The 13,075-nt window shown below is 33.1% G+C and overlaps 2 long non-coding RNA genes across 3 annotated transcripts; both read left to right on the top strand.

The window, feature by feature from the left end:
* The first annotated feature begins 1,076 nt into the window (after window positions 1-1,076).
* On the top strand, window positions 1,077-1,938 carry LOC139844067 (uncharacterized). 2 transcript variants are annotated; one of them, XR_011757809.1, is made up of 4 exons: window positions 1,077-1,207; window positions 1,428-1,527; window positions 1,616-1,789; window positions 1,883-1,938. It is a non-coding gene; the product is annotated as an uncharacterized lncRNA (long non-coding RNA). The 2 variants fall into 2 exon arrangements; XR_011757808.1 differs by having other exon boundaries at window positions 1,428-1,789.
* Window positions 1,939-2,567: 629 nt separating this feature from the next.
* Window positions 2,568-4,782, top strand: LOC139844066 (uncharacterized). The gene is made up of 3 exons (XR_011757807.1): window positions 2,568-3,998; window positions 4,129-4,369; window positions 4,456-4,782. It is a non-coding gene; the product is annotated as an uncharacterized lncRNA (long non-coding RNA).
* Window positions 4,783-13,075: the final 8,293 nt, after the last annotated feature.

Raw genomic sequence — 13,075 nt, 5'->3', positions numbered from 1 at the left:
GTACAAAGTTCCAATAGCTTTATCTTTAAGGGTTTTAATTTCATTATCCAAGTTACGATATGTGCTCACAGCCCATCCTTTAATCTCTCCTTGCCCTATCTGAAGCAACAGACGAAGCCCAACAATGTTCAACCATTGGCCCATAATCCGAGTGCTCCATCCAAGCGTTAAGGAACTTGAAGGGTTTGAGCCTAAAGTTTGCCTTCGGCCCAATGACAGAGTAAATCATAATTGAACAGTGGTCTGAGATACTCTAGCTAAAGCTGATACAAAGATGTTTGGCCACAAATCAACAACATCGTAAGAAATAAGAAACCGATCTAATTTACTCATCTTCAAAGACGGTTCCAAAAGAAAAAATCAAGGGCTATGTAGAGTCACATGGATAAGTTGTGAAACTTTAACGTAGACGGCATGTGATGTTCTAGCGCTTTCTTCGTTGCTGTATTTAGTGTTTGTAAGTGTTGAATCCGTTGTTTGTTATCTTTTGTCATCTGACTTTGTTGTGGGTTGTTTTGTTTAGATTTAGTTTCGTTTGGGCTTTGTTGTTTTGTTCTTTTTCTCTTTTTGTCGTATAGCCTTGTTGCCTTTATGTTGTATTTAGTTTTCACGTCTTCATCTTATAAAGTTTCTCGAGTTTTTATTAGGTTATAGTTTTTTTGGAAAAAAAAACTATATTTATTTAAAAAATAAATGAACGAGAGTAATGCTAATAACTAAGAGAATTACAAAAAGAATTTGTGATATTTGATGGATATTTTTTATGTGTATAATTAATTTTGGAACGTGGATCATTTTTTGAAATTGTTAAAATTATCGCTTACCAATCATATATGTTCTAACTTTTTAAATTTATATTACTATCTTTATCATCACTATCACTATCACTATCACTATCACTATATTAGATTACAAAATTACATTATAATACCCCTTAATCCAAAGGTCCTTAATTATCCATTTAAAATATTAGCTAATAAATGAATTTTACATACACTCCTCCCTAAAATAACCTTTTAATTATTTCAATTGAATTTAATAAAAAAATACGGGACGGGATACCAAATACGAAATACCTAATGATACCTAATCGTGGTAATACTTGGTTCGATTGAAGATTTCGACAAAAATTAGGGTTCAGATCGATTCAACCCAAAAAACTTCAACCGATCATCTCATGCCACCTACCAACCAAATTCCACTTCAGGTAATGGGTTACCACTGTAAGCTATTACGTTTTTTTGTGTTGTTTATTATTTGAGATGTTGAATTATGAAACATGTATTTTATATCATTTATAAAACAAACACTGTGATGATGAAATATGAAACATGTATTTAGTTGCAGCCATGTTGATTTGAATGCATCTTTTTGCTGACAATATATATTGGGGATGTTTATTAACTTTGTTGCTTTATATTTTGAAGGATATGAATGATGTTGCTGTATGAATGTTGAGAGAAACTGATCAAAACGAACGTGTGGTGGTATCAGCATAGAAATCTTATATCTGTTCTTTTTTGGGTGGTAGTATTGTTGACAGTGCTTTTGACGGTTGTGGTTTGTGATGATCAATATCTGTAATAACGAATTTTTTCGATTAATGTTGTTACAGACCGAAGAAGAGTGCTTGCGTGACCAAGCAGAACAAGAGGAGTTGGAGCGCCATCTAAGGAAAAAAGATGCAGCAAGAACAACAAAGGGTTGTTGCAAATCATCATTATTTCGTTTCCTTCTTAATATGAATTATTACAGTTGACTGAACATAAGTTGTCCAAAAGGAAGGAAGGTATATCATTTTGTCACCAATTTAGTTTGTAATAACAGAAATCTACACAGGATGCTATTATAATATGATCAGCTTTATGTAATTTTACTACAGAAGAAGTAATTAGGAGAGACAATGCCTTGGAAGAAGATGACATCGGAGCTTTAAGGTCTGAATTAATCCTTTTAAACTGCGTTAATTTAGTTTGATTAGCAGGCCTTAAAAGAATCAAAATCAGATAATTAGTACATTTAAGTCGTGTATAAACGCCATCTAAGTAGCTTTAGTAATAAAATGATCACTTTTTGTTGAACGTTTAGGACTACCGATCACCTTTAGTTGAGTCTTAAACGACCCATTATTATGAAATAGAATAGAAAAGAACACAATTATTAGGCATTTACAGTTTTATTTTTATTTTTTTAGTTGCACACATTATATAAGATGAGATGCAAGGGTATAACACCATGTGGTGATGAAATTTTAGGTTCTCTCCATTGCTATAACGAAATTTATGGTTATCTAGAGAAACCTAAAAATCAAATTGTTACACGAATTCAAACCAATCTTCATAAAATTCTTTAGTTCTCCTATTGTTCATGAATTAGATCGCGTTAGATTCTAGTCAATTTATTCGTGGTAGCAACAATCAATTTACGAGGTTAGTATTTCATGATTTGATCGCGAAACGGCGATCTAATTAAGTTGGTATTTTTTAATTTTACCTCAAATCATAAATAGGAACCACGAAATCGCATTCCTCTCTAATTAAAATTAGGGTTCTTCAAATCATGAAACAAATCGAATATCTGATATGCGGAGATGAAGAAATGGCGAATTACGGGATTCGAAGATGAAGACATGTTGAAATACGAGATGCTACTCCATGATTACTGCTGGCTTATTGTTGATGAGATGCTTAGGTAATTACTTATATTAGACTTTGATTAGTTGTATAATTTTTGTCGGTCAAATTATATTATATTGAGTCCTAAGTCATACTTTTATTGTAATATATATTCGTGGCACTGAATGTCTAAACCACATCTGATGCTGCTAAATATACATTGGTAAAATGGGTGCATTGTTGTTGGTTACCTCAAAAAAGTTTACTCTATATATTATTGATCAACAACAGCTTTTGTAAAAAAGAAAAGAAATATTTTTGTTAATCCATATAAACGTAACGTGCACCCATTTGTCGAAAAGTTACTGGAAGTGGCATGATTAGGCCTGTTCTGAATTCAACAAGTGAGCCATGGACAATGCTCATGCTACTGGTGCAATTCGAGGTATCTTTATATTTAATCAATCAATATATTGTATGTATTCTTTTTAGCTTATTGTTGAGACTGAGTATACTAACAACGAGTCTCATTGATTTATTGGTTTATCATTGTACGTATAATGGGCTCTACATAAACAGCTCTAAATCATAACATGTTCCTTCAGTGATATGTTCACAGACTGATGCACCTTTTAACATTTAACTGACGCCATTTTAGTGTATGCAATATCGAAATCTAATAACTTTTTTTTTATTCTTTCAATTAAAACAGCTACTGGAAGAGTGACTACGAAGGTGAATGTTTTGGCGTTCGCAGTAGTATTGATGGAATTAATAACAGGCACCATGAATACTTTTTAATACTTTGAACCATAAAAATTTGGTTCGATTTTGACCCACTAAATCCACTTCCCCAAAAGTGCAAGATTTTTTGCCCGAAGGGATCGAATGTTTAGACCCCCTTCAACATAAGGTAGAAGAGAATACTCCCATCTAAACCATCTTCTTTGGTTTTGGTAAGAAATTATGACTAATGTGTTTCATTTTCATTAAATAGTATTTTTATTCCTTCTGTTTTGTGCTTCACTTTGTTTACTGGTTGTGAGTGGCTGTGGGTTTTGCCTTTCTTAATTCATTTGTTGAGTCCTTTTTTAGACCAGTTAGTGTTCAATATTGTTGTGTCTCTAATAATCATAATGGGTAGTAAGAAAAACAGTTAAAAAGGCGTTATTGAGAAGTATTTTACCCACCATTGAGTGTCGGTGTTACTGAACTGTTTGTATCTAGGGTCGTATCACAAAGGCAACTTGCAAGGCGTAACTATTTAAGAGACTGTATAGTCGTTTGGGTCAGGTGCTTCATGGTGATTATTCAGAGGTTGTCTCTAAATTTGTTTCGCCCTATTTGATTGCTTTGGTCAGCACTCTGATGACTCCTTTACAGGTATCCTTTCTTATTCATGTTACTTTGTTAGATATCTGTTACTTGATTAACGTATGTACCCGTCTTAAATCTGTAATATTGTTGTATTATGTTTTTGCGTTCAGAGTAGTATTGTTGGAATTAATAACAGGTATAATAGCTCTAGACGAAACCTTCCCCGATGAAAGGTGTCATTTGGTATGGTTTAGAAGGGTCCTTATATCAAGGAGAACATGTTAAGGCCATTGACCAAACTATTGAAACAGAAGATGAAGAAACGCTCGATAGCATCACAAAGGTAGCCGATTACTATCTCCCCATTACTTCTTGATGTATGTGCAGAATGCAATAATGTCTCTGGAATTGCTAGACTAATGATCATCCTTGATAAGGTGAATGTTTCTTTGTATACTTATGTTTATGATATTTTTCCTTTGTACCACTATTATTGTCCACTTATGTTTCTTTGTGTACTAAGAGGGAGTGAGGGACCGAAGTATCAAGAGATTCTCAATATCTTTATAAGATGGTACAACCAAACGTGTTCAGGATTTGAAAGTTTTGGAAGTCAGGAAGTTGTTCGGATCACCATCATATGGCATTTTCTTTAGTAAAGAATGATATCCTTCGGCAACCTAACAATCAATGTATAGTTTAGTAAAGAATAGACCCATCCCTATTATGTATCCCTAAAGTTTGTTTAAATATTGATTCCTGGTGGGATTTTGATTCAAAAAGTTTCGAAATCAATTAATTGTGGTAAAGGTGAAAGACTGTGATTTAGCTATGATATTTCATCTTTTCAGTAGGTATTGTAACTTGATTTAATCGTTTAATAACATTGAATGATGTTATGTTATATAAAAGCTTTTACACTAGGGGTGGTATCTAGATTACAAACAACAAAACCCAATACCACATTGAGTGGTGTATGAGGAAGGTGAGATGTAGACAATCTTTCCCCTATTTTTGAATAAAAAGAAGTTATTTTTCTACCCAGAGTGAATTCACTCTCAAAAGTAGAGAAAATCATCCCTCTCTCTATTCGACGGATAAAGATATTGCTGCCGACTGGACCTCCAGTCAATAAGTAGAACTTTTTTCAAAAAAAAAAAAAAAATAGTAAAAAAAATTAAAAATAAAATTGAGACGTCATGAAAATGATATAATCAAATTTTCATGGGTTTTAAATCCTGCATGGAATTCAATTTAGGCTTTAAACGGTAGTCAATACTCAATAAATTGACTCAGAAATAGAGCCAATGGGTGGTATCTAGATTATTCGGTGCCTTATGGTTGTAAATTTAATCACTTTTTGATGTTAATATGTAGATATGTATATGTATAAAGAATAAATGTATATTAAGATATTGGCAAGTTGAATAGGTTGAGCAATTCTTAAAATGTGTTTGAGTTGTAAAGGCTGTACTTTAGTACATATTGAAATGGGTCAGGTCCGGTTGATCTGCAAATGCTTTTTCATTACTTCGTATTTGATTACGTTAACAATTTATATTAAAAATATATTTTCACAAAAGTAGTTTAAAACATTAAATAAAACAATTCAGAAGCGTTTAGGCATTATAAATCTCTCCAAAAGTTAAAACCCGTTTGACATACGTTTTAACCCGTTTGACAATGTTTTTTTTTATACCTCATTTTTGTGAGATTGGGTATTATTGTTGTTCTTCTTTTAGCTAACTTTCATAATATGACTTGTTTTAATATCATCCAATAGATTGCACAACATGAATTTGAATTTGTTAATATGTTGTTAAATGGGTTGAAATTGCTATAACCATCAACACTCTGTGTTTGTTGATTATGTGGGTGTTCTTTGTGAGTATGACAGAATCATTATACCAATTTAACTTCATAGTGTGTTATATTACATTGCTTTTCCTACGGTAACATGTCTTTTACTATTGTAGATTTCGAAATAATTTAACCGTGATGTGTAGCTATGTGTAACATTTACTTTGATAACATCATATTGTAAAATATAAATAGACATGCATTTACATATAGGTATTAATTTGGTTATGGAGATTTTACATGCATTCAAGGATTACATTAAAATTCTCATTATAGGTGTCAATATGGGCATCTTTTATAATTAGTCAAGTAGGTAATATATTACGTTAAGATTCTTATTATATGTGTTAATATGGGTGGGTTTTTTATTTATATTTTTAAACATTTGAAATGTTATATTATTTATTTGTGTTATCATTGAAAGTAATTTATTACAATATGTAAGGTTTTGGGTTTAGATTTAGGGTTTAGGGTTTAGTTTTAGGGTTTAGGGTTTAGATTTTAGGGTTTAGGGGTTTATATTTTAGGGCTTAGGGTTAGGGTTAGGGTTTAGAGTTTTTAGGGTTTAAGTTAGATTTCAAGGTTTAGGGTTTAGATTTAGGGTGTAGGGTTTAGAGTTTAGGTTTAGGGTTTAGATTTAGCGTTTAGGGTTTTGGTTAGGGTTTAGGGTTTAGATTTAGGGTTTAGGGTTTATAGTTTAGGTTTAGGGTTTTGGGTTTAGATTTAGGGTTTAAGGTTTAGATTAGAGTTTAGGGTTTAGATTCTAGGTTATAACGACCCTCATTTTTTCATTCTATATTTTTTCAATATTAAATATCCAAACAATTCTCACAATCCTCTCTCAACAACAATCTCTCCCTCTCCTTTGGCTCACGGCACTCGAAACGGACCACGCGCATACAAGAAAATAACGAAACGAATGATATTTCACTTTTAATAATTATTTTATGTAATTATTATGTGTTAAGAATACATTTAATTTATTAGAAGTTTTAAGGATTTAAAATGCGTAGAATTCGCTAAAACGCTCAGTTAACGTTCCAGTTTGCGTTTTCGGCCAACGACACCTAACGGGCTACACTAGAAATGTACCAACTTGTTAAATTCAGCCCAAATACTTTCCTTAAGGCTCTAATGGCCGAAAATCTACCTCCCATATCCATTTAGTTCATGTATTGGCCTTTTGATTATTAACCCACTAGTTTAAGCCCTAACCTAATTAAGGAAATAAGTATAAAAAGGCATTTAATCATAATTCTTTCACCCTAACCCTAAAGCCACGACTTGGGCAGCCCCAAATCCCCTCTCCATCATCGATTTCATCATCATCATCATTCTCCATTCAATTTTGATTGTTTGCTTTTGCGTTCTACACGAAAGTGCTTCCTTTGATCGTTCTCTACGCGCTATTATAATCAATTTAAGCTTTTGAGGTATAATTTCATTAACCCTAATCTATTTAGATCTGATTTCAATCAATTACATGGTGTACAAGAGTCTAGTGCTCAATTGATTGCGATTAGAGTCGTTGTTTGTCGTTAATTTGCTCGATTGTTGTCTTTGTTATGAAAACCAAATTTGATTGTTATGAATATGATTATATGAGTTTATGTACTAGTCATATAATGTATCTAGATGTGTAGATCTCGAAAAATTAATAAATTTGGACCTTGGATTTGCATGATTTCGTTACCGGATGCTTAAGTTATGACTAATTGAAGTTTCGTTAGGGTTTCACATGTAATCCAAATTTTCTGAGTTGCATGCTTTGTGTTTTAGTTTATAAAAAGTGTACTACTGTATTCCTTATGAAAAGTTATGCTATTTAGACTTAAGATTTGCGTCAAAAGGTTATGTAATGCTCCCGTTATGTCAAAACGAAGATTTGATTTTTAAAGTGAGCTGAATCATTTTTCAAAGTTACATAAAAATTGCTAGAGTGAACTAGGAATTTATTGAGACTTTTATCTTATGTAATATGTTAGTCTAAGTGTTACTTGACATGTTTCATTTGTATGCGAACTTGCAAGAACGTGAATTGCCATGAGATATATGCTTATCTATGTGATGCGTCCGATTGATGGTCAAAAACTGATGAGTCTGTAATGTTTTGCGAAACTGTACAAATTGACTAAAGCAATGCTTCTGATTCTTTTATCACTAAAACTTTGAGATGTTTTGAGATGACTCCAATTGGCCGTTCATCAAAATCTATTTTCTATATTTTTTTAAAAATATTTAAAAACTGGCGCGCGGGCAGAAATTTCTGTAATGAACTATGATTAGACCCTTTCTGATTTTGGACTTTTATATATCGTATGAGGCTTTGGCTGGACTTTTTGGAAACGATTTTAAGTGTAGTTATGATCTGGAGTTGTTCATAATTTCATGAGTTATGTGCTATGAGCTGTAGTTGTATCTTTCTATGATGTACGCTTTTCGAAGGCATGCCTAAAGATGCAAAAGTGCAATTTGCTTCACTATGAGTTGTAAAATGATATTTGACCTAGGTTTGACATGTTGACCCTGTTTGCATGACCTATTGAAATGTTTGACATTAGTTGACCACTTTGACCGAGTTGACTTTAGGGTTGACTTTGGTTGACTTTTATTGACTTGCTTGGATTAGTGGACTTTTACTTGTTCGTTGAGTCAGTCTGAGCACTAGGACTTTGCGTACACTATGGGTTGACATTATGACCTATATGTGTATACTTAAGATGACCTATTTGACTAGGTTACATTGTTCGGTCGTGATTGTTCGACTACAGTACGATTTGCTAAGATATTTCAGGGCTTTTGCTAAGGTGAACTTCATAGCCCCACTTTCTATTGTGCACAACTTACTTACTTTACTTGGGGTGAGACACATGCTATTTTTACTTCTTACACTTTAGACACAAGTACCAAACTGTTAAACTATGCTATACCCGGCTATGTCCGACTAAGTCCCTACAGTGATATTTTTAATTGCTGCGGCATGCTTAATTATTGGGGGTAGGCCTATCGGGAGTAACGTCCCCGATACATTTGATTAAGTCTTTGTATTACTTGATTATGAAATTAAAACCGACAAGGACAGACACAACTTGTCATGGGGCAAACTTGAACGTTTAGTCTAAATATCACGCTTTGGCATAACTTTTTGATCCTGCGAGAGATCAACTTTACAACTAAATCTTGTGGTCTAAAAATAACAACAACTACTTTTGTTAAACCTATGATTTCACTCAACCTTCTTGGTTGACACTTTAGCATGTTTTGTCTCAGCTGCTGATTGATCAAGCTTACTTACTTACTGCTTATGTGATGCTACTTAGACTTAGGATCAAGAACTATCGCATTTTTTACTCTTACATTTGAAACAATTACTTTATTGTAATTTCCATTATTGTAACGACATCTCATTTTCAGCTGCGTACTCAATAAAGCTTATTTTTATCATCTAGAATTGTTCTCGTATTATAATATGTTGATTTATTTGATATTAGTGACGTTCCTTCCAGACCCTATTGGGAGGTCATCACAGATTGGTATCAGAGCATAACCAGGCTGTTATAGAGAACCAGGATTGCATTTTTATGTGTGCCTTACTTGTTAGCTAGGGTGCCTTAGCAATCTAGGAAACTATAACCTTTCCTGCCTTAGACTTAATGCACTTAGGATTGCCCCATAATCTTAACACTTATGCTTTACTACACTTGACTAAAAGATTCTAATCAAAGTCTCTTTTCTAATGTAAGGATGTCAAGCTCAAGCGTTAATAAACCAACTCTCTTTAAGCCAACCGAAGAAGATACTAAAGGGTCTTCCACTGAAAGACCAGTCCAAAGTTCACCTTATGGCTTTGGTGGTCCTCTCTCACCAAACTATAGCCCGAATACTATTCTAGATTCACATGGGTATCCTGAATACTATCCAACCCCGAGAAATAAAGACAAGAGGAAACGTCTTGAAGAAACTGCACCAACTCTTACCACGATGTTTCATAACTTTCTCGTTTGACCACGTCCATTTCATAACTTTCACAACTTCCATAACTTTCAAAAAATATGAAAGTTGACCAAATCTATAAAGACTGCCACTTAAAACTAGTCAACCATGACTCGACAAGTTTGTAACTGTTTTCATGGATGACATTTCAATCTGCTTCAAGAGTGAGAAGGAACACGAGTAACATTTGCAAATTCATTCTTGAACTCTTAAGAAAAAGAACAACTCTACGCAAACTTTTCCAAGTGAAAGTTTTAGGCTTGAAACCGACATGTTGGCGATCCAGCTAAGATTGCTACTATCTTTAACACACTATATTATAAATCATCATTGATCACATATCCTGACCTTATGAAGTGACCTTGGAATGGAAATATGAATTAGTGAAATATAATGACGGTGGCCAACGTGATTATATTCCGGTAATTCATAGAGATATCCCAATATCATGATGTATGGAATAGAAAGTGAATCAAAGAAAATTCTCAAGCTATCTGATCAAAGACCCAAATGCAAGGGCATGAAAGGATAAAAATGATCATCTTGATATTAGTAGATACGAAGAACTCATTCTAATCAAACTATATATCTATCTCATACTCATTTAACAAACTTTCATTTTACATTCATTTATCCTAAATGGATATCTCCTGAGCATTGATGCTTAATCATCACTTGTTATATCCAGATCCTCTCTAATATTACACTTTTGGTATGACTTTTGAACACTCAAACGTCGATATCACAAACGCCGTATTCGCTATTACATTTTCTATTTGAAGAATAGAACCTCCATACGCGTATCGTTTTGACTATCATAGTCAAGAAACTTCTGCACTCGTGCATCTACTTATAATAGACTACTTGGCACCATGCAAGTAATGATGTCATACTCAAACAACAATCGATCATTGTCAACTCAAAAATCAAAGGTGAAATACACTATCTCAAGTTGTGGCTTGAGCTAAACTTATCACATCTGAAAAACTGCTATAACACTTGAAATGATTCCATCATACTTTAACGTATCCTCCTCTCAGGCCAACTAAGGCTGAATTCAAACGATCCTTATATATAGTTGAAAGTAACTGCTTTAGCACTTATTTATACTTGACTATGCGACTGTCAGACTATTCATGCCGAGTTTCCGAACTCTCACTATCACTCGAACGATTCAAAGTTGCAAATATTACTTGAAGTTCTTTCATACATAACTCTAAATCTGAGGAATTTACTCATTTGATGATAATCACCTTCTTACCCTTCTTATTTTAATGTTAACATTTTTAGTCCAAGGACTCGTGCCCTGATAAAAGTCAAATCGTTAGTTTTCACTACCTCGAAACAATTATTATACAATTATCCTCCGGAATTTTAAAATCTTCAATCAATTTTTTTTTTCTCAAACAAATAAACTCTTAAATACAAATATCCTGTTTTCTAAATATTTCTTACACGTGTCTTTATTTTCAAATTATCCCAGAATTTATAAAGAAAATGATTTTTCACTATGCGATCTAAAAAAACTTATACATAAATTTACCTTTGCGTGTTTTGACTAGTACACATCAAATTATACTTTCGTTATTACAAATTTCCACTTTGACTAAATCAAAATTATTTTACCAGTTATACGTAACCCTAGTTTCATTATGAACTACAGTTCGTCACATCCTCCAAAAATGCTTCGACTTATTATATAAACACTTTCGCATTTTTATCAATATACCTTTGTTTTATCAAATTAAACATTCTTTTAATCAACTCTTTTCCGTATGGTTCAAATTATTTCACATAAAATAGTACGTGATATACGTAACTCAAGTTTTACTAATAGCTCCGCTTCGTTTATATTGTTATATCAAAACGTCGCAACTTTTCAAAAATTACTTTGGCTTATTATTAAAACTTTCGTATTGCTCTCCAATGTGTTTGGATCACTTTTATTCTTATTCTCATTCTCCGTGTAAGGACGAGACTTACCTCTTTACGTACATCATATCTTCCTTGCTATGCTAATCATTAAGAAGTTTCTACTTCCGGCATTTCACGGCTAAACCATAACGCCCTCGTAAACGTTAAATCTATGATCTTTTGAACAATGAAGCAGAGGTTCCTTCATAATAGAAACAATATCTTATAAACAATTATTCACATTTATTCGAATCCACGTTTAAACACGTAAGTAAATAATAGACCAACTCACCATTGGTGTGAAAACACTTTTCTGACTCTGAAGGAGTTACCTTAAACATTTATGAAGATACTCTAAACATTTCTCCCTTTTTGGATTGCAACTAGATTTTATTCTAGTCAAGTTTTAATCTATGATTCGACATGAAACTGAACTCATAAATCTTAAAGCTACATCCTAAAACTATTTCTAAAGACAAGTTCTCATGTATACTGAATGATGTCTTTCATTTAAATCGCTCATATTATCCTGAGGTCAATGAATCCTCAACTAACATCTCATTTGTCTATTAGACATCTCTTGAAAACTAAAGGTATTATGGTTACCTTCCGCAACTTGAAGCTGGTACTATCTCTAACAAACACCAGCCATACATCAAACTACGTAACTGAAATCTCTACGTACTTCATTCCATTTATCTGCCCTACTATTATGGCATGAACACTCAAAACTATAAAGAGCTCAACGACACATTTAATGCTGATATAGCATCATCTTTCCTTTTAAAGAAAATCTAGTCAAACGACACTCTTGTTATTCCTTGGAAAATCTCCGCATTTAATGCACTTTGTAAACGACCTAATAAGGTTAAGGATCATGAGATCAACGTATAAACAAAACAATATACTTATTGTTAACACTCATTGGAATTCACGAAAGGGCCCCGATTGTACCAGGGAACGTGAAAACCAAACTTTATGGTTAAAATCCGTTGGGATTGGCGTAGCAGCCACTAATATACATGGGAACGCAAGGCCAAACGATACGGAAATACTTCCATCTCTTCTCAACTGCTGATGCAAACGAGAGCTCTACTTAAAACTTCGGGACGAAGTTTCTAATAACGGGGAGGTACTATAACGACCCTCATTTTTCCATTCTATATTTTTTCAATATTAAATACCCAAACAATTTTCACAATCCTCTCTCAACAACAATCTCTCCCTCTCCTTTGGCTCACGGCACTCGAAACGGACCACGCGCATACAAGAAAATAACGAAACGAATGATATTTCACTTTTAATAATTATTTTATGTAATTATTATGTGTTAAGAATACATTTAATTTATTAGAAGTTTTAAGGATTTAAAACGC

This window comes from Rutidosis leptorrhynchoides, chromosome 4 (assembly GCF_046630445.1).
Source record: "Rutidosis leptorrhynchoides isolate AG116_Rl617_1_P2 chromosome 4, CSIRO_AGI_Rlap_v1, whole genome shotgun sequence".
Classification (NCBI taxonomy): Eukaryota; Viridiplantae; Streptophyta; class Magnoliopsida; order Asterales; family Asteraceae; genus Rutidosis; species Rutidosis leptorrhynchoides.
The sequence above is the reverse complement of the archived record's forward strand: the minus strand, read 5'-3'. Positions and strand labels throughout refer to the sequence as shown.